This window comes from Vicugna pacos, chromosome 15 (genome assembly GCF_048564905.1).
Source record: "Vicugna pacos chromosome 15, VicPac4, whole genome shotgun sequence".
Classification (NCBI taxonomy): domain Eukaryota; kingdom Metazoa; phylum Chordata; class Mammalia; order Artiodactyla; family Camelidae; genus Vicugna; species Vicugna pacos.
In genome coordinates this window covers 40908266-40932394 of record NC_133001.1, presented here as the reverse complement: position 1 = coordinate 40932394, position 24129 = coordinate 40908266, and the positions used below count along the sequence as shown (strand labels likewise).

At 40.8% G+C, this 24129-nt stretch overlaps 1 protein-coding gene and 1 long non-coding RNA gene across 2 annotated transcripts in view; one reads left to right on the top strand and one right to left on the bottom strand.

The window, feature by feature from the left end:
* ALK (ALK receptor tyrosine kinase) overlaps nucleotides 1-24129 on the bottom strand; it is a 675174-nt gene that overhangs the window by 271467 nt on the left and 379578 nt on the right. The window lies entirely within an intron of this gene.
* Nucleotides 7825-8254, top strand: LOC140685896 (uncharacterized). Its single transcript, XR_012059347.1, has 2 exons — nucleotides 7825-7916; nucleotides 8127-8254. It is a non-coding gene; the product is annotated as an uncharacterized lncRNA (long non-coding RNA).

Sequence of the window (24129 nt, the reverse complement as noted above, 5' to 3'; positions counted from 1 at the left end):
ATGAGATCCATGCATGGATCTCATGGGTCCTTGCACGTAAATGAGTGCTGGTGCAGTAGAATGACTGCAGTGTTTTATACTTCAGCTGATGAGAAAGCAGGAGAGTGCTGACAAGAGAAAACAAAGCCCAACATGTAACTACAACAACAACAAAAAGCCAAAAAGTGAAAATCTTTGGAGAAGAAAGTTTTTTCTTCTTTCATAATGTCATTTATTCAAACCCATGGCAATAACCTCCACAAGAATGTTTCCATTTGTGCATGGAAGGGCAAAGGATGGGAGGGAGGTGGCTGGAGAGTGCCAATGGCAGCCTGACTTGATTTACAACCATGCTTTGGATCTGCCCAATTCTACTTCACTAGGCTATGGCTACACAGTTGTTGGGCTAAGAGTGAATGAGCAACGGGCTCCCTGGAAACCTGAAGGGCAGGATATTGGAAGAGACTGAAGTAAAAATTTTGCACCTAGAAAGAGAATTGGAATAGGAATTGCAAGAGTAGGTCCTAGTGGCCAGCAAGCTGTACAACCCGAATTTGTATCCGCCTCTCCTGAATCTTAGTTTCCTTAGCTATAAAATGAGCTGTGCCCAATGGTTTTAAATGATGTCTGCATACTAGCATTATATGAGGAACTTTCCAAAAGTACCAGTGTCTAGGCACCACCTCAGAGCAGGTGAATCAGAATCTCTAGGGCTGAGGCACAGGCAGCAGGTTCTCTTTAAAGCTCCCCAACCAATTTAATGTATGTTTAACATATGAACTCTCACTACTCAAAGTGTGGTCCATGCACTGTTACCATTAGTATCGCCTGGGAACTTCTCAGAAATGCAGAATCTCAGGCTCCAGTCCAGAGACCTACCCAATGGGAATCTGCATTTTATTACGATTCTCAGATGATTTACATGCACATCCAAGCTTAGGAAGCCTCAAGGCAGATGATTTCTAAGTAATATTTTATTTTAAAATGTGAAATATTTTTAACATATAGAAACCCTTAGAGAATAATTTAACACCCATATGCCCAACTCTACTTTATCAAATCATTAGTTTTTCACCATTTTGATTTAGATTTTGTTTAATGTAATAATATCTATTTTAAGTTAAAGTGCCTCTATCTGTCCTCCTATTATTTCCTCTCTTCATAGATGTAGTCACTATCTTGACTTAGGTGTTTTTCTATTTCATTAATGTTTTTATATTATTATTACATAGGTAGGTAATTAAATTATAGACAGGTAGATAGATAGACAGATAAAATGGCTTTGTCTGTGTAACAGCTTTTCTGTTATTGATCTATCCTTGCATTCCTGGGACCAATCATAATGGGTTATGTCATATATACTTTTAGAATACACTGATGGATTTGATTGCTTATATTTTAGTTAGGACTATGATATTATATGAAATTGGTCTAAAGTGTTCCTTTATTGTCAGTTTTGTTATCAAGAGTTTGCCGACCATGTTAAGTGAGTTAGGTAGCTTTACTTTTTTTTTCCTATTCTTTGAAATAGTTTATAAAAGATAAGGTTTATTATCTGTTTCTGGGGGGTTAGAAAAGCTTGCCTAAAACCATCTGGATCATGTGTCTTTTGTGGGGTATAGAAGGGCTTGATTATTGATTCCTTCTCATTAATGGTTATCAGTTTATTTGAAGTTTCTATTTCTTTTTGAGTCGATGTTGGCAATTTATCTGTTTTCAGAAAATTATGCATTTCATCTAAGTTTTCAAATTAACATAAAACTGTTTATGGAATTCATTTTTTAAAAAGTTCTACTGTATCTATAGCTATTGCTTGATTTCTTTTTTCTCTTTTGTCTCGTTTATTAGGTGTTTTTTCCCAGAGAACCAGCTTTGTTAACCAGTCTTTACTACCTTTTTTCTTATATTTTCTTTAAGTTTTATTAGCTTTTATATTTGTAGCTTGCTGAGTTGAATTTTACAAATTTTTTTTTGGAAAATGTACTCGAACTTCACTGTTGCTGCATTTCACAAGTTTTCATTAGTACTTCTTTTGTCTCTCAGTTCAAAGTATTTAGTAATTTCCATTGTGATTGTCTCTTTAATCCATGAGTTATTTAGGAGGACATTGTTACACTGCAAACATATGTTAGTATTATTTTTAACTATTTTATAATGATTATTACTTTTAATTTAATTGTACTGTGGTCAGAGAACATGATTACTGATATATTTAACCTATTTCTACCAACTACCATCATTATCTTTTTGATATTTTATTATTTTCTTTTATTTTTCCCCTTACCTTCTATTAGATCAACATGATATCATAGCATGTATAGTATATGCTATGCATATTATATTCACTTTATCCTCACCTGAATTAGAAGCTATAGATTATCTTTTTTTTCTTTGAAACAGTCAAACTTTTACATACATACTTAACTGTAATTTATTTTTAAGAAAACCTAAATTTAATTTTTTTCAGTGTCTCTATCCTTCTCTGCAAAAGAACATGGAATTTAGCATCCTTAAAGTACCCACTGAACACCACTTCCGATTTTGTTTTACTTTCTCTAGAAAATATACTAAAATATACTAAATTATTTCTTATAATCAATGATTAATTATAATGCTTTATAATCTACCAACATATATTAATCATTTCTGTGCTATAGTTCCATCTATCCCATACTTTCCTTCCAGATTTATTTTCCTTTTTGATGAAATACATCCTTTAATATTCTTTTCATGAGAATTTATGGATTGTAATCTCTCTTAGTCTTTCTAATTCTGAAAATGTCTTAATTTTGACATTATTCCTTAATGATACTTTACATGCCTTTAAAATTCTAGGTTGATAACTTTCATTCAGCAATTCAAAGATACTATTAGTCTACTGTTTTCTTATATCTTTTGTTGCTAATGAGAAGCTTGATGTTCTGATTATAGGTAGTCCCCTTAAAAAATATTCTACTTGAGTAATGCATAAAATATTGAATCATTATGTTATATACCTGAAACTAATGTAATATGTCAATTATACCTCAATTAAAAATATTCTACTAGTTTTTAAGTTTTTTTTCATTATTATCCTTAATAATCTGAAGTTCGACTATAATTTGTTTAGGAATATATATATATAACATGTATATACAAATTATATTTTATATATATATATAGCCTAGTTCTGCTGCATACTCAGAATGAACTTTTTATCTAAATAATTCTGCCTGTCTTCATTTCTGGAAAATTCTCACATTATTTTCCCAAGTACTGATTCTCCTTTATCCCTTCTACTCTCTTTTGACACCTTGTTTGACTATGTAAGATCCTCTTTCTTCCATGTATTGAACTGCTTTTCAAAAACTGAGAAAATCTCTTTGTCCCTCTCTGCTGTGTTCTGGGTGAATCCTTGATTATAATCATAAACTCCACTAATTTTCCATTTGAACAAGACCATTCCAGAGTTCATCTCATCTACTGAGCTGCTAAATTTTACTTAAAATTTATTTTATTTTTAATGACTCTCTTTTTTATTTCTAATATTTATAACTGGTTCTTTTTCATATCTCCCTGGCCTCATTTCATGTCAGCCTACTTTTGTTTCCTAACTTTTTAAACAGAAGTTTTCCCTCATGTATCTACTTGACTACTAAATGTATCCATTTTAGCTATTCAGACTGGTAACGTTAACTTCTTTTAATCTGAAGAGCATTCATATCCTGACCATTGATTTTAGGCTTTCTTCTTGGCATGTTTTTACATTTTAGAATTTTTGTTCTTGAAGGCTAGGCTCATTGTGAATTATTTATTTGTTTACATGTCCTCCTCTTCCCAGCCAGGCTGACTCCTCCCTGTGTAGTTGCCTATGTTGCACTTGTTTACAGCTCCTCAAGGCCAGAACCAGGTACAATCATTGGCAGTTTGGTTCAGTTTCAGGTCACAAGATATTGTCCATAGGACTGTGGCTTGCTTCAAATACTAGCCTTGGTGGCACTCTGTAGGCTTCTTATGTAACTGGGGAGTTTATCCCATGTCAACCCTGGCTGCCAGCACTGGCCACTGAGCTCTCATCTTGGTGGTCACCCTTAGAACTACTGTGACCCCTACAGATAGGGGCCAATTCCTAGCTGAATGGACTGTTTCTCTCAGAGTCCTTCAGTCCTGCAGCTTGATCTATTCGCTATTTTCCACTTCTGTTCTGGATTTGAGAGAAGGTGTCTACACTTCTGAGCTCAGTTACGCCACTCCATACCTATCATTCTGATATATTTAGAGGAGACGAGTGCAAAATACGTGATCTTGTCAGCAGGTTAATGGGAATCCTGTTTTCTTGGCGGGTTGCAGTCAGTATATATTATGTTATCTCCTACCCTTTAGGATACAAGTACCATAAGGACAAGGTCTGTGGTCCTCTATCATTCCATGCATTTCCAGGACCCAAGAGACTGTCTAGCATGAAATGAGTGCTTCACAAATGTTATAGAAAAAACTAAATAAGCTTCTCTGGACATTTTTCTGAACCTTTCTGATAATGTTCTTAGACTTAAATTCAAACATCTACCCCCTGGACCATAACTTCAGTGTTGCACATAAAGTCAGCACATTTTTAAGATCAATGATGTCTTGAAGTCAGCCATTAACTGCAAAAGTCAGAGCTGCTTAAGAGAGATATGGGCATACCCTACTTTATCACAAAGGAGCAACATGGGAAAATATCCCCTGATAAACATCCTACCCGTAAATTAAAAACAATAATCAAATACCTTCAAATTGCTTTCACAGTGTGTTTTGTATGTCTTTCTCTTTGAATATTATTTGTAAGGGGTAATTTACTGATATTGTTGTTACCTCAAATTATATACCAAAGAAAATTAAAAGCACTACACAGGAGGAAATAATGAATAGTAGCATTTAATTAAAACCAAAGTGAGTACAATCAATGCCTGTCTAATACAATAATGAGCTTAATTTAATTTTCATTTAATGGAAAAAAATGAAAGCTTAAATCACTGCCTATGGAATTAAATGACAGCAATTTCAAAAATGCAAGTTTTTCTAGAGTGAAGTCTTAAGAGAATAATAATGACCAGAAACAGTGCCAACTACCAGGTCCATATTCATTTTCCAGTAGAGTTAGAGGGGACCACTGTTAGCAGGACTATGCATTTCGAGCTTCTGGAAAGTAGAATTAATTAAAAAGCAATACTCTAACCTTCTGAACTTTGGAGCCATCAAAAAAGTAGACAAAAATTGAATTTCTAAAGATTGCCAGTTTGAGATTATGGCCCAAAAGGGACTGAAATAAACAGAGTAGCATGTAGGAGAGCTTGAAAGGACGCTTCCTACCAGCTCTCCGCTGTGTCTCAGGCAGTAACTGAGCATGAGGTGGGAGAGCTGTGTGGGAGGGAACTGCTGAACCCCTAGACAGTTGTCTGTGGCTCTGACTGAATCTGAAGCTGGAGGAATAGGATTTAGGGTAGATAATAGGGTGGCACTGTATTTCCAAGTCCCAGCTTGGATTTTGAGGACAGGTGGTTGTACCTGATTAGGACTGTGCTATTTCTGAACACTAACATCAGTTGAAGAAAGAACTCTATGTCCTTTCATTGGTTTGTATCTGCTAATGAAATAATATTTGATACCTAGTAAGGTGACCAGTACATTGTAGGCATTGAGTAAATTTCTTTTCATCTCCTGAATCATTTACCATTAATGCCATTTTACAGATTAGGAAACAGCCTCAAAGAGGTTAAGTGAGTAGATACAAACTACTATATATAAAATAGATAAACAACATGGTCCCACCGTGTAGTACAGGGAACTATAATCAATAGCTTGTAATAGTCTATCATGAAAAAGAATATATACGTATAACTGAATCACTTGGCTATATACCAGAATCAACTATACTTCAATTAAAGAAAAACAAACAAACAAGATTATTTCATTAGAAGTCCTGCCCATTTACTGTTCTAATTGTTATTTTACTGAGACAGAATCAGGGTCATAGACAGGGTCAGAGCCAGCACTCTCAGCTTATGTGTCTGCCCTTCTCCCTGCAGCCTGCACACTACCCTCTGCTTGTTTGGATCTCAGCCTATATTTAACAGCAAGAGAGGCCCAGTGTGGTTGGAGTTATTTTGGTCTTCTCCGCTCAGCATATTTTCTTGGATTGTCATTTCTGTTTCTGTTGGATTCCTCCATAATAGTTATACACACATGCAAGCACACATACACCCAACAGCCTCCAACATTCTGTCTGCCCTACTTAGACTTGACTTCATAGCAGCAGGGATCATCTCACATGCAGTTCTAGGACAGTTCTCTGGACAAAAACAGATGCTATTAATATATGCCTATGTAAATGATTAAACTATTTGCATTCTCTTACTTTTGCAAGCTGCTTTCCAGGCAACTGACAAGTTTCTGTTATTTATTCCTTAATAATATGTACCATGATCTACCCAGTGCCTACTTCCTATTACATAAGTTGTGTTTCATCACACTGTTGTATTCAGCAGAATACTGAGGTCACTCTCTAACCCCTCAAACTGATACTCAAACACTGGTGACTCACTAGCTCTCCTAAAGGTCTAATTAATCACAGCAGCACTGGAGTAGAGCAGCAGTAGTTCAGGGTAAGACAAGTAGTTCCCCCAGCATGACTGATCCCATTGGAGCTGTAGAGTTGGTTTAGGCCAGACAATATTGGTAAGAATCCAGACAGCCTTCATGGCCATAATTCACACATTATACTGAGGTTGGTTGAAAAAGCAAAGAATGGGAAATAAATGACATCTAATATTATTTTCTTCATAATTTACTCATGATCTCCACCTCTCACTTTGTAATGATGGTCTATGGGAGAACATCAAATTGTTAAGACCTAGTGGAGCCCCATAACCATAGTGTTTCTTCAAAGGGAGATGAGGGCATTGGAAGTGGGAATATCAGATAGATTTAGCACAAAAGTGCTTACTTGCACACTTTTGATCACAACCTTGTCCTCCTCCACCTGGGAAAGCTGTTGTCTTTGTCCAAGACCATGACTTTGGTTTCATGAAGCAAAGAAGAGGGATGTCACTTTATCAGCCAACCCAACACCAACGATCACTGGGATCACTGGGGTAGTGAATGGAGCTACAAGCTCTGAGAAGAAAACAAAGGACTAAAAGCTTGCCAAAGGAGAACTCACAACTGATCATCTTCAGGATTAAGAAACAAAATGAAACTCCAGTTAAAGAAGAATTTGAGAAGAACTATTAACTAGAGCATAACCATGCAAATGAATATGCAAGGGATACAAAAAAAGACCACAATTATTTATTTATATGTTTACATCTCCTATTAGTCTGAGCATTTCTTAAAACAAGGTCTGGATCTTAGTTTTTCACTTTTCTATCCCTAAGGTTTGGCATGATGCCTAGTACTTAATAGATGCTCAATAAATGATTAATTGAGCTAAATATTCTACAAGTATAAGCAGTTCTAAAGATGTTAGATTAATATTTGGGGCATGATCCTACCCCAAATCACAAACCATGACAAATGTGTTATCTGGCGCATGATGGGGTATGTCACTATGGACTCCAGAATGATGGATTAACTGAAGCAGGCAGAATCTGGACCTCAGAAACTCATTCCAAAATGGGGAGCTGTCTCAGGTGCTGAGCCAGGGAAAGGCCCAGGATCTGGTATCAGAAGGACATGGCAACAGATACAGCTGGTCAGGCAAGTGACATCACAGAAGAGAGAAACATGTCATAAAGAAGACCAACAGCAGGCAAAGCTCATAAAATCTGGAAGGTGGGGATTCTACAGGTAACAGGGACTTGGTCATTGCACTACATCCACGCTAGGACTCCACACCTTAGCATGAGGGCAGGTACTTGTCTAAAGGGACAAGGGCATGACTCAAGGACTCATGTACCACAGAATAAAGCAGAAGCCAGGTATCATCCCTAAGGATAAGGGAACAGAGCTGAATCCTAGAATGTTCAGTACTTCTTAAATTGCCCCTTCCTAAAACAGAATTGGGGCCAGAGGTAAGGGAGGGGCTGAGCTTATAATCAGTAGTGTCACAAGACCTTGGCCATGGGCAGAGGAGGGGCTAAAACTCAGCATGGCCTGCATAAAAAAGAATAAAATAATGCCATTTGCAGCAACATGGATGGACCTGAAGATTGTCATTCTAAGTGAAGTTGGCCAGAAAGAGGAAGAAAAGTGCCATATGACACCATTTATATGAGGAATCTAAAAAAAATAACAATAATGACACAAATGAACTAGCTATTATTTTGACTTCTTGAATATGTGTAAGCACATTTGATTTTCCTTTATGATTGGATTACCACATTCTGCTGATTCTTATTTTGTAGTTGGCTTTATTCCTTTGATAACTATGTAAGTTTAAAAAGCTGAGGATCTAATCTGTTCTTGGAAACAATCATTAGTACATACATATAAACTAAAAAAATGTGCAGCACACTGTATGTGTATTTACATGCAATATAATGTGTATGTGCAGTTGAACTGTAATAATTCTACATAATAAAACTGAAAAAGGAGGAAAAAACAAAAACATCTCAGCATGGCCTGGCTAGCAGAGTCAGATGGTGTATTCATGTGTTAGTCTGGATCATTTGCTAGAACTCCAGTGCCCTGAAAGTGTCCATGTGCCAGGTCAATGTGGGGAAGAAACATTTAATACTTATTATATACTAGACGAGGGTTCTCAAAGTGTGGTCCCTGGATCTGGACCATCAGCCTCACCTGAGAACTTGAGAGAAATGCAAATTATCAGGACTTGCCTCAGGCCTATTGGGTTAGAAACCTGGGGGGTAAGAGACAGTAGTTTGTGTTTTAACAAAGCCTTTAGGTAATTTCGAAACAGTTCAAGTTTGAGAACCACTGTAGTAGACAACACCTAAGTCAGATGTTCTTCCTTTTGTGTGTGTGTCATGGACCCCTTCGACAGTCTGGTGAAGCCTATGAACCCCTTCTTAGAATAATGTTTTCAAATACACAAAGTGAAATACATACAACTACAAAGGAAACCAATTATACTGAAATATCATTACCAATATATAAAAAACTTCTGATGTAGTAATCTGTTTGCTTCTTTATTAACACATTTAATAACTATTTCATGGCAGATCTAATAACATCTGTCAATTTGAGTAGTGATGAGCTTAAACAGTATTTCATGATGTCTGCAACAGCTGCAATGAGATTTGTATTTGTGACAAAATCACACATATGACTACTACAGTCGTCGCAGATTTACTTCCTACATTCACAATTGCAAAAATGCTAAATTTCTGTCACAAGTACTAAAAATAAAGATGTAATTTTTTTCCCCTCCAAGTTCATAGGCCTTTCAATAATTCTATCCACAGTTCTCTATGGATCCACGGACGTGGGATTACCAAACTCTGATAAAAGTATTTAATAAACACCACCTTATTTTATCTTTTGAACAATCTTATTCTTAATATTCCCATTTTATGGATGAGGAAATTGAGGTTCAGAGGATCAAAGAAATATATCCAATATCTTACACAACTAGTAAGATATGGAGTGCAGGTTTGAAGCCCCTGTGAAATGAGGTTTTCCTGTTTCATCCACTCATTTCTCCCCAGTGCCCAGAATAGGGCTGGGCCTATCATATGTGCTCAATAAGTATTTGCTGAATGAATGAATGAACTGAACTGGACTGAATGAAAGCCAAGCCGGCCTCAAAATTCCATGCTGTTTCTACTCCCCATCCACCCTATGCTACTATTAAAATGGGCCATTTCTCCTTATTTACCCAGGAGGCAAGAAAAGGTAAGTTCATTTCCCTAATCAGCTAGACCTGACAGCTGAGCCTTGATTCTAAAATTCATGTTGAATACACAGATCGTGAGCAACATTATTCCATCAAAATTGGAAAACAATTCAGCAAACTGAGGAGAAGAGCATCTCAGCAAGGAACATGAGTCCCTCTGGTTTCTCTTGAAAGCAGCTGAGCTTGTTTATGAAACAGGTTGTTACTTTCACTCAACATGTGTCCTTCTTTAACTGACAAATTAGTTGGAACCAGCAGGAGAGGAGACAGAGAGGGGATATGAAGGACCCAGGATCTGGAAGAGATACAAAATGAGGGAAAAGAAACAGAATAGGCTGCCTTCTCATCTTAGCAAACCAATTTTTTCTCAGGGGCTTTTCATAGTTGCCTAATGTTCTTAACTAAGCGCACTTAATTTAATTACCTTAAAGGTGAACTGGATGCTGAAAATTCATTTACATAACAGCAATTCTAACGCTTATAAATTGCACAAACAATTAAACCCTTAAGAGCAAATATATAGATTATAAATGTAATATCAATCTAGTAGGATTAATCAAAAGCTAATCATGAAAATATCACCCTTGGCCTGACTGGAAGTATACAGCATTGTTACCATTCCAAATTACAGTATCACAGGGTCTGTTTTAATACTCAATCATATTAATCGGCAACACGCTACTTAATGTTTTGTAACCCCTTCCTTCTGAATCAGAAATTAATTTAAATTTAGGCTGTGTCTTCTTTCTGCAACCCATCGGCCACACTGTTATCATTGTTACAAGTGTCTATTGGGTGTTTTTTCCCTGGAAGACTTGAAGCTCACCAACAGGGATGCGTGAAGAAATAAAACACAGTCCCTGCCCTTGAGGAGAGAAGAGACAACTATGCAAGCCCTTGGTGAGTCAGGTCAGAGTTGCTTAAAATAGAGTGGGCAAAAGGCATTAGGAATGGTAAGAAAGAATCAGGGTTTCAGGGTGAGGCTCTGTATTGAACTGGACTGGGCCCTATTCAGTTCTGGCTTCTCCACTGCCTGGCACTTAGCAATAGCTTTGATGACTTCACTTTGGTCCAGTGGTTCTTCCTGATAAGAATGAAACCAAGAGTACAGATGGGGAACTGCCTTCTGTTCATAAAGTTTCTCAGAGGTATTTTTGAGGTTGCATGTAACATCTAGGGTGTGGTTGTCTAAGCCATGGAAGTAACTCAAGGCTATCTTGGTTACACAGATGCCTATTGCAGATTAGATGTAGGGAAGTGTTCTGAATTTAAAAAATCAACTTCATAGTGGTAATATTGGCATAAATCCTTGGCCAAATTTTAAAACAGATTTCTAACCAGATCATTTGGGAGCATCTGGTGAACGCAGTGGATGCAGTGAACGCAGGGATCACTAAAAAGCTACCAAGGATAAGTTCAGAATCAGGCATGCAAACCAAGCTCTTTCACTTCTGATAGGCTTGGCACAGGTTGGGGAATAATGCAGTAGAGAACATGCATCTCATTTCAGCTTTTGATGAAATCTCTTCTGCTATCCTTTCAAGTAATAAGATAGATGTGGATTAGTTGATAACAGTATTACGTGGATTTACGGTTACTTGAGCTTCAGCAGCAAAAGGAGCGTGGATTACTGTCTCTCTGTCCTCTGCCCTGTCCTATTGGAGGTTTTTATCCAACACTGGGATGAAGCCTGGAAAACTGGCTGAGCAGATTTCCAAATGGCTCCACCTGCGTAGCTCTCTCCTGAGATTGTGGCATTTCCAGTTGCCTTGAGGAGTCCTCTGGTCCAGGTCCTGGTCTCCCCTCATTCTAAAATTCTGTCCTTCAAGTCAGCCCAGGCCAAAGGCATATTTTATCAGAGAATGTTTTCCCCAGTTGTCCCATAACAGAATGAACTGCCTTGAAGGGGCAGTATGGTCCCAGACAGGATGTTTTCTAGGAAGTCCCTGCATCAGTAAGAGGTTGGTCAAGATGATCTCTGAAGCTTTCCTGTCTTCCCTTCTTTCTTTTATCGTCTGAAGGAGCAGTGTGTAGTGAAAAGAATATTAGCTTTCAAAACAGAACTGACTTCACTTTTTACTCCTTCGGTAAATCAGTACCATTCCTCATCTGTACAAAGGGAATGATAACTTCTACTACACAAGGTTGGGGGGATTAAGTCATGTGGCCTATTTGAAGCACAAAGCACAGAGTAGGCCCTCAGTAAATGTTAGCTCCCCATCTTCCTGCACCCAGGTCTGGCGTGTGCCCGTGGTGAAGAGGCTGAGCAAGGCTCCCTCAGAGGTTCCCTGCAGGAGCCCTTGGGGATTGGTCAGGGAGGTAGCCCACAGAACCCCTCTTTACAAGGCCATCATTGCCAGGATAAAATGTCCCCAAACACAGTGAAGTAGCAGGTTCTTTCTTCCCTTGAAGGTCTTTGATTCTGGCAGAGCAGAGGGGAGACAGTGGGATGAGTACAGAGAGACACTGAGTCTCCTGCTAACTTGTCACGGACCCACCAGCAGGGTGCTCTGTGTCTGGAGAGACTGTCCCAGTGTCTTCATGTGAGCAGTAAGAAGCAGAATCCCCAACTCGAGTGGTTCGGGGAGGGTTAGCTGAGGTAAGGAAAGTGAAATTGTCTGGATTAGAGCCTGGCACTCAGGAAGTGCTGAATAAATGTCAGGTTATTATTATTATTTGCAGTAATATTAGTATCAAGACCAGCCCAAGACTTTAAGGTCTTCAGATCTCGTATTAGATCACTGCAGGGGCTCCTTTAACAGTGGAGAGACTGCAGTTAAAACAACCTGGGCAGAAGCTATGGGAAAATCTTGATGAGAGGGGAAAGCTAACACTGCAGAGAGCCTGCCAAAACAGAGGGTGTTTCAAAGGCTGACAAAGTTTGGGGCTTTTAAATCTTTTAACATCTTAAGGTTTTTCAACCAGCAGCCTTATCCACACTCACAGGGCTGCCACACTGGAGTGAGGCACTGAGTCCTAAAGGGGGCTAGTGGGGAAATGGGGGCGAGGCATGGCTCCAACACAAGCTCTGCCCATCCAGGTGGGTATCTGATAGTCAGGCCCTTCTGCAGCTCACTGGACCCACCCTGGAACAGAAAGGGAGAGGCTGGATTAGCTGCTCCCTCAAGTCTTTCCCTGACCTAAAATCCCAGGTCTGCTCAGCCTTGTGACACAGCATTACAACAGACCTTTCAGGTGCCTCAAGAAATTTGTCTCAATATTAGAATCTCAGGATTGACTCACTGGCTAGTAAATTCCATGCTATTGTGAGAAGCTTAAAGCTTTTTGAAGACTGTCTATGCATGTACTTGTGTGTGTGTGTGTGTGTGTGTGTTTGTGTATTATAGAGAGTCACAGTTGTTTGCTGTTAGACCTCAGTTGGAGCTATTTCCTTTCTTTCCTGTATTTAGTTCATTCTGTAAATGGATTCTGCTCACTTACTATGGCAGACTCCATGCTTCATACCATGTTCCCCTAAGTTGCTAGCACATTCCCTACTCAAAAAAAAAAAAATTCTTCTAACACATTTCCAGTTGGCATGCTTAAGAGGACTGGGTGTTTAGTGTACACTAAGTATGTTCATACTGGATGGACTTAGGGCATGTGCTGGGCAACTCCTGCCTACCCAGATCCCCTCTCTGCCCTTTTCATCCCTGCTCTGTGCTGCAGGAGGGTGAGCTGCATAGAGTATATCCCCAGCCCCCTTGCCATCTGTCTTCCAGTTGGGTTTGGCCAACAGGGAGCATCACAGGAGATGAAAAGGAGGGAGGAAGGAGAGTGGCACTGGAGAATTCATTTCTCTACTGCCTTTGCTGTGGCATGTCACAGTCTGTCCCTCAGCAAATGTCACTGCCCTTCTCAGGCAGCCTTCTCTCCACAACTCCTCCCCTCTGGATTCTAGTAACTCTGCTCTCCTTTCCCATCAGGACTGGGGCAGCAATAGCCCGTGGTTACTGGCATGGGCTGCTCTATCCCTGCTGGTTTCCTTACCCTGCCCACACCTTCATAATCTTTCTTAAACTCACCTTAAATTACCTAATTGAATATACCATCTCTGTCCTTCTGCCACCTTGAATGATAAAGATCATCTATTCCCACCTTCTCATTTTCATAGAGGAGGAAATTTAGGAGGTGACTCACTCAAGGTCACTCAACTACAGAAAGCCAGGACTCAAATGGAAAAAGCCAATGGTGAATATATAGAAAGTTGACCCAGATTTTCCTGTTTTCTCATGTTTAGTCTTTTTTTTCGAATCCTCAGTCCCTGGAAAATGCTGTCAGGAGGATTCACAGTGTAATTAATTATGCTGGCACATGCAATGAATGGAGCTATGATTTAGCAAGTCTACTCGAGATGCTGATAAATTCAGTTATGAAATGCACATTTTAGTTTCAGTTAAGAGATTCCAAACCTAACTGAGGAAAGGAGCACAACCTCACAACTTTTTTAAAAGAGGGAAGCTTTATATAACTCCTGTTTTGAGATCCCCACCCCTGCCTGCCTCCCCCCACCCCCAACTGATGATGATTCCTTGCTCAGGAATCTACTGTAGTTCCGAAGGTAGAGATCAAATGAAACAACTTATTTAAAGAGTAACATGCTTCACAAAATGCAAAACATTATAGGTACTTAACCTGTAAATGTCTGATTTAAGGAGAGCATATGCATATAAACAGCCCTTTTGCACATTACCTATTACATCAGATCCAAGCTCTTTAGGTAAAATTTTAAGGCCCTCTAAAAACTTACTGCCTTTCCGCTACAACTGCTTCACTTTTTTGTTAAGGCAGCATGGGGTAATGGAACCAATACGGACCACCTCGAGTCAAATGCTGGTTCAGAGTCACCGTATACAGCTGTGCAGTCTGTGTCCTGTACAAGGATGCCACATCTAAGGCATTCACATCATAGATGCTATAGACCTTTATGTTTTTTTATGATAATTTTCCAGAAGATGGTAGTAGAGTGGTTTGCTCTGTTAAAATTGTTACACTATGACAATTTTACAACAGATGAAAGTAAAATGTCTTGAGAAAGGGATGCATTTTTCTAATATGACCCTTTCCTAGCTTCACAAAAAGCAAGTATATGAGTTTATGAAAGTTATTTAACTTAACCCTGGTTTCCTAATCTAATCAATGGGCATCTCTTAGAATGGAGATGGCAAATATTTGCCATGGGTACCACATCATTCTCTGCCCACGGCAGACTCCAGTAACCCATCAGTTCTCCCTTTCTCACCGAGCCCGAATGCCACTCACACACTGTCCCAGGCAACTACTACCAAGCATTTGGGGCTGGCGTATTGGCTGACACCCACCTACCATCCTGCATAGGATAGTGATTGTAAGGATTTCAGAATGATGAATCTGTGGTGTCTGGAATGATAATGATTGTTGTTACAGGGGAACAGAAAATTTCCACCAGAGCTCTGGGAATGTTGTCCACAGCTCAGCATACCTTCCCTCCATTAGCAATACCTGGCACCCACATTGCCACCACCCTATGCTCTGAAAATTGATCAGATATGAACAAAGCCTAGGTCTGTATTAGACTTTGTGCTTGTTACCCAGGGTGACCTGGGCTCTATGCATGTCCTCACTGACCTCGGCTCATTCAGGGCCCTCTTCTCTATAAGCTTTGCACAGACCCACGCTCTGTTGCTCACAACTAATCAGCACTTGGCAGTGATTTGTATGTCTTTGTAAAACTAATTATAATTCTTTTATGTGTCTAGGCCCTGTATTCCCAGCAAGAAGGCAAATCCCTTGAAGACAGAATCTTTTTCTTCCATTTAGGTTCAATACTCTGCTCTCATGGGAGCTCCATAAACCATATTGTTTCAGTCGCCTTGACAAGTAGGGTGCCTTGACAAATAAAGCATGATCATTTGTTATAACTAGTCCCTGGTCACTTTTTTCATCTGAGGATAAAAAAATGAATATATGTTGTCATAAAATGATTATTACTCTCCTGGTCCAGAAAGTAAATTAAATTTTTTTCTCTCTTCTTAAGTCCAAAATACACAAAACTAATTGAGAGCGCCTGATATCTTTACAATTCTATCACTTATAATAAGTAATAATAATAGTATAAGTCAAATACAATTTCTTTATGCCATTACTATTAACTTCTTTAGGATTCATTTCTCTTTCCCGTCTTCTCATTTGGCCAAATGTATTTTAGTAAGCGCATATGGGAGGTGAGAGGATGATAAAAGAGTTATTGGTTTCAGTATTTATTCTTGGCTCTCCTAATATTGCAGCCATATTCCTTCCAGATTAGATGGCATTTTGACTGTGGGTGATGTGATTAATGTCCAAATATGGTTTGGAAAATGGAATGGGAGGCCTGGTGACTCGGTTGGGGGGGAAGCAGGAGATATCCTCCACTAAGTTTTAAGTTATTTAGGCAAGGAAATACTCATTGATATAAAATATGCTAAAAACAGAAGAGTTTTGAAAAATGGCCCTTTTCAGGAATCTAAAACATGTAGAGTCGGAGTATGTGTGTGGAGGGTGACAAGATGTAGGGGAAATTACTGAAGCTTCCTGGTTTCTGATTTCTTCATCTGTAAAATGGGAGTGCTGACTTGCCCTCAATGACACCTCGGTTGTCATGAGGATGGAAATCAGGGTCGCAGTTGTGCAGGCTGGGGACTGCGCTCAAGTGCCCTGCTGAGGGAGGAGGGGACCCCAAAGCAGCCCGACTTCACTTGCCAAGCCTTAGCCTTTCGCTCATTTGTCTGCCAAGGGCTGGGGGGCTGTTTCTAATTTGCAAGGAGCTGTTTGTGCTAGCAGCTGCCCAGATTAGGTGTGTAATGACATTATTATTCAGCCAAGGGTTTCCACTTTTTCCTAATGATTGTCTATCCCTCCCACCAGTGGAGAAAGTGTGGAGTTGGATCATCATTATAAGTGAACAGTCAGAAATGGTGGCATGAAGAAACCAAGGACACAGATTCACAGCATCACTGCGTTTCAAAGCTGGAAGATCACCTATTCCAAACACTGTTTTGCAGAAAAGGAGTCCAAGACTCAGAGTAACTCCCCCACCTTCCAAAAAAAAAAAAAAAGAAGGCTTATTACTTAAAAAGGTGGCCAGTGGCAGCAGGAATAAGAACCCTGATGTCCTGACTGGCAGGTCTGCACATTAGAAGCAGGAATCCTCCAGTCCCAAGACATGCTTGTCATCCCGGTTTTGTGGGATGTAAGAGTCCAACACTCGAGTCCCGCTCTGGACCTCCTTCCCGGGGGTCTTTGTCCGGTTGAGTGCTCACTAGTTTCACAGACACTTGGAGTTGAATGCTTTCCTCACCACACATCTCCCTGACTCCTCGCTCTGGGATCCCCTCCCACCCCTCTAGCCTGACTCTTCATCCAGCTTATTAACAATTATTGCTTGAGCTGTAAAATTCCTAACTCCAGTGCTTTTACCTTCCAGCCCTCCCTCCTTGGGTGGTCTCAGCTTTTCCCACAGTGAACCCTCTTCAGTGGAAGTCGATTCCTGCCCCCAGCCCATTCCGCCTGACTACTGACTGGGTCTTCTGGTGCCCTCAGGTCCCATCCCCCAGAGTGGCATCACTGTATTTCAGCAAGGTCTTCCTCCTTTTGTCCTAGCAGCCAAGTACACCGTCTTCTTCACACCATCTTCCCTCTTCAGCAGTTGGTTTTCTTATTCATCTAACATTGTCATCCTATCACTATCCCTGGGGACATTTCAACATTCCGCAAATATTTGGACCTCACAGTTCCTGGACTTAACTTGGATGGTGACTGCTCCTTGTCAGCACCACTCACCTGGACCCTGTCCTCACACAGCTGCTCCTGGACCACAATTTCAGATGCCAAAGTTCCTTTTCTTTCTTCCAGAATCGTCTCCTCACCCTCATCATGAACTCTAGTCCCCAATTTCACACCCTCCTAGCGCCTCTGGACCCCACGTTCCTTACTATCTAGCCTGGGCTTCCTGGATATTGGTTTTATCCGTGGTCTTGCCCATCCTGGGAGGCATGTCTCTCTGGCTTGCTGCTGACTCTCTAACCAGCTGGGAAATGTTCCATGTGATCTCTTCCTTCAGGCTGCCAGGAGCCAAGCATTGCTGCATCTCAGGGCCCACGGGTCCCCGCACCCTCACGCACAGGGGCTCTGATCTCAGCTGGATCCAATGCTTTACTCTTGTCCATTTCACGCCTGTCCACATTCCCTGTAATCCCTTCCCCAGACTCCCATGCTCCCTCTATCAGCACTCCGTCTTGCTTCCTGCCTCCCTGAGAAGACAGGAGCCCTTCAGCTCCCTCTTCTCCACTGTATTTCTTCCTGATACTGCCTCAATCTCCTGCCCTTTATTTCAAAGGGAGAAGGAATCTCCCAATGCATCCTTCCCAACCATTCCATATTCTTCCAGAACATCTCTCCTTTTCTTCCAATCCCTTTGTCCCTTGATAAGTCTTTCTTCTCTTCCGTTCACTGATTCCTTCAAGTTTCTGTCATCATTATCCTTCCTTTACTATCAAACTTCAATGTCTTACTCTCTATTCAGTTGGTATATAACCTTCTGCAGCCTCACTGCCACACTCACAATTCTCTGCTAGGGGTTACCTGTTACTTCCTACTTGTCAAATGCAAAGGCTTTGATCAACTGCTTTCATGCTCTAGAAGGATCTCCTTGGAACCTTCTGACCCTTTACTTCCATGTCCCTAACTGGTCTGCTGCTCCTGCAAGTTCTGACCACACTTTCCTTGTCCCCTTGGAGTGTCCTCAGCACAAGTCTATGCCCTCATCTTCCCGTTTCCCTGGGAGAGCACATGTCCTCCCAGTGGTCCCTTCTCTGTGGGACCACTCCATTCATTGCATCTTCTCTACTCCATTCATTGCATCTCCAGCCTCAAGCTCTCTCTGGACTTCCTAATAGCTCTTTAAAAATTTTTGTTGTTTTTTTCTGTGGTAAAATATACATAACATAAAATTTAGCATCATAACCATTTTTTTTTGGTGTATAGTTCACTGGCATTAAGCACATTCACTTTGATCTACAACCATCACTACCATCTGTCTCCAGAACGTTTTTCATCGTGAAAAACTGTAACTCTATACCTGTTAAACAATAACTCCCCATTCTCTTCTACCTCTAGCCTCTGACAACCACCGTTCTACTTTCTTTGTGAACTTGACCCCTCTAGGTTTCTCATAGAGCGGACTCATACAGTATTGGTACTTTGTGATTGGCTTATTTCACTTAGCATACTACCTTCAAGGTTTGTCTAAGTTGTAGCATGTGTCAGAATTTCCTTCCTTTTTAAGGCAGAATAATATTCCGTCACATGTATGTACCACATTTATTCCATTCATCTGCTGACAAACACTTGTCACTTAACTGATTTTTAATGAGCTTTTCTGTACCAGGCTCTGGGATAGGCACTGGTATACACCAGAGCTTACAGTCCATGGGGCACTCTCATTACTGGCTATGAGTCACATCTCCACTAATGGGATTCCCTCCAGGGTACAGAACATATCTGGTTTCCTTGGCAGCTCCAAACCCCAACAGAGCCTCCTGCAACAGTCAGCGCCCAGTAAAAATTTGAATGAGTGGATGAATGAACCCAATAAGTACTTGTGAACAGATCAGTTTTATAAATATCTACCTTGAAATCCTTCTTTTGAAGTTTCATCCCCAGAGAGTGTTTGCAGTAGAAGTTACCTCCAAACACAGCACAGATCACTCAAGTTTTTATTACTGAGAGGTTCTTGTTACTTCATAAATTTTGAGCTCCCCCAATGTAAATTGCCACTGAACAAGCAGAACAACAGCATGGGCATTCTTTTTATCTAGGGCCTAGTATTAAGACAGATTAACTTGAAGGGAACAGCACTGGCCTGGGTATCTGCCCCACCCCTCATTCTTATTGTGATTAATGAGATAAGACACATATCTTTTTCTATTCTGCCTGAAAACATATTGAGTTTATGCCTTGTCCCACAATGTTAAATATTGTCTTAGAATTACATTATCTCTTCCACAGATGGATGGGCCTGGTGCTGTGTGTACTGCTGACAGTTTTCCTGAAATGGAACCGGGATTGGTGAGGGAATCATTCAGCTGTGATAACAGATGGAAAGCATGCAGAGACCTTCAGTAAAACTAGACAATACAGGTGAGCAGTGAATCCAAAACCAAAGGGTTAATGCAAAGATGCTGCAGACCAAGAACCAAGTCAGTGAGAGGTAGACATGGCTTTATGGTGGGCGGCTATAACCATCTTGAAGAAGTAGAACCCTTTAAGTGATCGCATCTTCATACTTGTAACTCAGTGTCTTGGCACTGAGGAAGGACTTAATAATATTTTTGAAATGAATGAATTTATATTTTTCAAACTGCTTTGTATTTACTATTTTATTATTAAACTGATCTTATGAGATGGATAGGTAATGATTTATTATTCCCAATTTACAAGTGAAGAAACTGAGACATAAAATGGCATTGTGAGTCCTCTGGATTACCAAGGAGCTGGGGTTAGTAATCTGGCCTACTGAATTTATATGCAGGGACTGCTCTTTCACTTCACTCTGTCATCTTTTCAACAAATGTTTATTGAGCAACTAATACATTCCAGATTCTGTACTTGATTGTGGATGAAAGTTGGTGAGATGGAGAAGACATGATCTCTTTCCTCAGGGATATCAGAGTTTACAGAGGGTATAGATATGAAAATGAATCATTACAGCCAAGTTGCCAAGAGCAAGAATAGAAGCATGAGCACCATTCTACGGCACATGGAGGCCTGAAAGACTAACTTTGCTTGGTGAGGCTGGAAAGCCTTTGGCAAAGAGATGATTTTTCAACCAGAGGAATTTTCTAGATAGACATAGTGGTTAAAGAATCCTAGCTCAGGGTCATGTGCAAAGACACAGAGATGTAAAGCAGTGTGCATCTTCAGGGAATTCCAATCAGCATGGTTGGGTATAGGGGTGAGGACTGGCAGAGAAGAAAGACTGAAGAAGCAATAGGGGCTGGATTCATTTAGCATTCAATGACAACATTTATGGAGAATCTACCAAGCACTATGAACTGTGTTGGATGCTGTTGATCCAGTGGGTATAATGAAAGAGAGAGGTCCTTCCTCTCATGTAGCTTTCTTTCTAGTGGGGGAATTAGACAATAAACAAGGGACCAAATATGCTAATTAGTTACAGACTGTGAATAGCGCTAAAAGGAACTAAACAAGGTGGTGTGATAGAGAAAAACAGGTCTTCTGAGGTGCTGATGTTTTAGCTGAGGTCTAAAGGATGAGCAGCAAATGAGAGTTCAGAGCCAAGAAAAGGGTGATCCATGATGGAGGAGCAGGAAGTGCAAAGGGCCTGTGGTTGGTAGAGACAGATGGACAGTGACGTGAGAATGGTATGAGAGATGGTCAGATATGTGGGTGGAGCCAGGTCATATAGGGCTTTTGATCAAGATTTTACTCTAAGACCAATGAGAAGCCATTCAAATGTTTTACAGTGAAAGGACATAATTTGAATTATATTTTTAAAGTTTACTTTGGCTGCTATGTAGAGAATAAATTAGAAGGAAGCAAAAGTGGAAGTAGGAAGGTCAGTTAGGAAGCTATTACTGTGATCCAGGTGAGAGATGTTGGTGGTTGGGACCAGGGTGGTGGGAGAGAGGGGGTATATGGCTAAATATGTATTTTGTAGGTAGAATAGATGGGACTTGCTGCCAGAGTAGATATGGGTGAGGAATGAAGGAGGAGGTGAGGAATGAAGGAGGAGATGAGGAATAATCGCAGCCTTGGGTAATGCTCGGATGGAGCGGGGAAGCAGTGAGAGGTGGACTGACATGGAGAAACCAGGGAGACCATGAGGCCTGGCAGTAAGACTGGGCTTAATTTCATAGGAGATGGATACACTGAATGATGCTGAGCAGAATAACATGGTCAGATTGGCATTTTAGAAGGTCATTTTGACAGCTGGGCAGAGAGAAGAGGGAAAGAGTTTAAAGGCAGAGGGGTGAGTCCAGGGTGACTGTAATGGTTAAGACAAGAGGTGGTGAGGGCCTGAAGTAGAGCAGAGACCCCAGGCTGCTTATAGTCTGCTGACATCCCAGGTGTCCAGCTGCTAGGATTATGAAGGAAAATGTGTTCCCATCTGGGAGTGGCTAGTAATTGGACCACAGTAACAGAAGCCAGGTGGGCTGAGAGTAACTCCAAAACCTCTGGGGCCTCTCAATGGGGCATAACTTGGGAGCAGCTGGGCTGCTCTGTGGCTCTCAGGGCAGGAAGGCTGATTAATTCCCTATTGGGTGGTACACCCTGATGGCAGTTTTCTAACCATCTGGGGACCCAGGCCTCACACAATCCTCAGCAGAACTCCCCAGGGCTATCAGGAGGGGAAAGGGTGTTCAAGGACCTGCTGTTACCAGAGCCGGGGAGGGGCTGCTCCCTGGGTATAAGTCAGATCCTTCTCAGCAGACTCTTGGGGCATCATCAGCTCCAGAACAAAAATGCTGTCTAGAGATACTTGAACTGTTTTGAGGGCAGTGAGTTCCCTGTCACAAAAGCTCAAATAAACTGCCAACCGCTTGGCAGAAGCTTCAAATACCAGCTGGAAGTTGTATTAAATGTCCTAAAAGTCTCCTTCCTGCTAGAGTTCCCTCTGGTTCTGGGGAGCTTGGGAGGAGCTCTGTGTTGGGTCAGGCACTCCTGACATGACTGGAATTCTGTTCTGGGCCAAAAATCTTGAAAGGACATTGGGCCCTCTGCTACCTATGCCATCTGTGGTGGCTGGGCTTCAGGGAGTTACTTCATGCCGATAAATGGGTGCAGGGCAAGCCATGGGCAGCAGAGGCCATGCCACACATCAGAGCATTCATGTGATGGCAGAGAAATCATCATTCCAAGAGGCCAACTCCAGCACTCCTCAGCTCTTTCTATAACATAAGGCAGGGTTTCTATAGCATCCCTAAAGGGAACACAATGAAAGGTCAAGAGGATTTCAGACTCAAAAGGGAGTAGAGTAATTGCAGAAAAAAAGGAACATTGGTTTGGTTTGGTGCCCGGCAGCGGCCCCACTGGGACTGTTTGCTGGCATCCACCACGAGGTGAATGGATATGGAAGAAAACCTGGCCTTTGTGTAACGTAAACGGCTGCAGACATTGTAATAAGGCTCACATGGAATCCTATGTGATCCCCCTGAAATAATGAATTCTGGTTTGCTACAATTCGTGGTTAGCCCTCCCAGAGCCTGTCCTCTCTGAGAAGCATCTCTCCTCAACTGATGATGTTTAGGGTCAGTGCTCTCCAGGTGAGGGTGGTCAGGGGAAGTGTCTGTGCAGAGGCTCTTGTAAATCTCCACCAGAGACTGTTCTGGGGTAACAAGACTGGTCTCTTTTCTCCACGGATAGATTTCTCAGATCAGGAATCAAGCTTTGGGCATTTGATCTCTTTTCCAGTCTGCACACTTCTTGCTTTTCTTATATTATTCTATCAAATAAGTTACAACAAATACTAATTGCTTTCACTGCTAGGTGAAAACCAAGGGACATAGAACATGACTTGGAGTAACAGGAGGTGATCAGAGAACAAGATACTCACCAAGGGAAACCAGCAGTGGTCTCAGATATAGACAAGGTGAGTTCATCAGAGGCTAATGTCAGACTTTTCAGAAAACATGGGACTTGGCTTTAAAGATTGAGCAGGATTTGGAGGGGGCAGGAAAGACTGAGAGAGTTATTTGGATGGGACATTGGGGCAATGGCCCAACTTGTAGCTAAGGAAGTTACCTGAAGTAAGAGGCAGAAGTATTGGCTAGGATATTGGAACCCTGTGAACTGTTGATGTAAAATGGTGCAACCACTATGGCAATAGAATGGGTGGTTCCTCAGAAAATTAGAAATAGAATTACCACGTAATCCAGCAATTCCACTTCTGGGTATATACTCAAAAGAACTGAAAGCAGGTCTCAAAGATATATATGTACACACATGTCCATAGCAGTATTATTCACTACAGCCAAAATATAGAAACAACATCCATTGACAGATAAATGGATTAACAAAATGTGGTTTACAGATGCTATGGAATATTATTTAGCCTTAAAAGGAAGAAAATTCTGACACATGCTACATCATGGATGAACCTTGAGGACATTAAGCTAAGTGAAGTCAGTCAGTCACAAAAGAACAAATACTATATGATTCTACCTATATGAAGTAACTAGAGCAGTGAAATTCATAGACACCAAAAGTAGAATAGTGGTTGCCAGAGACTAGGGGTAGGGGGAATGGGGAGTTGTTGTTTAATGGATACAGAATTTGAAAAATTCTGGAGATGTATA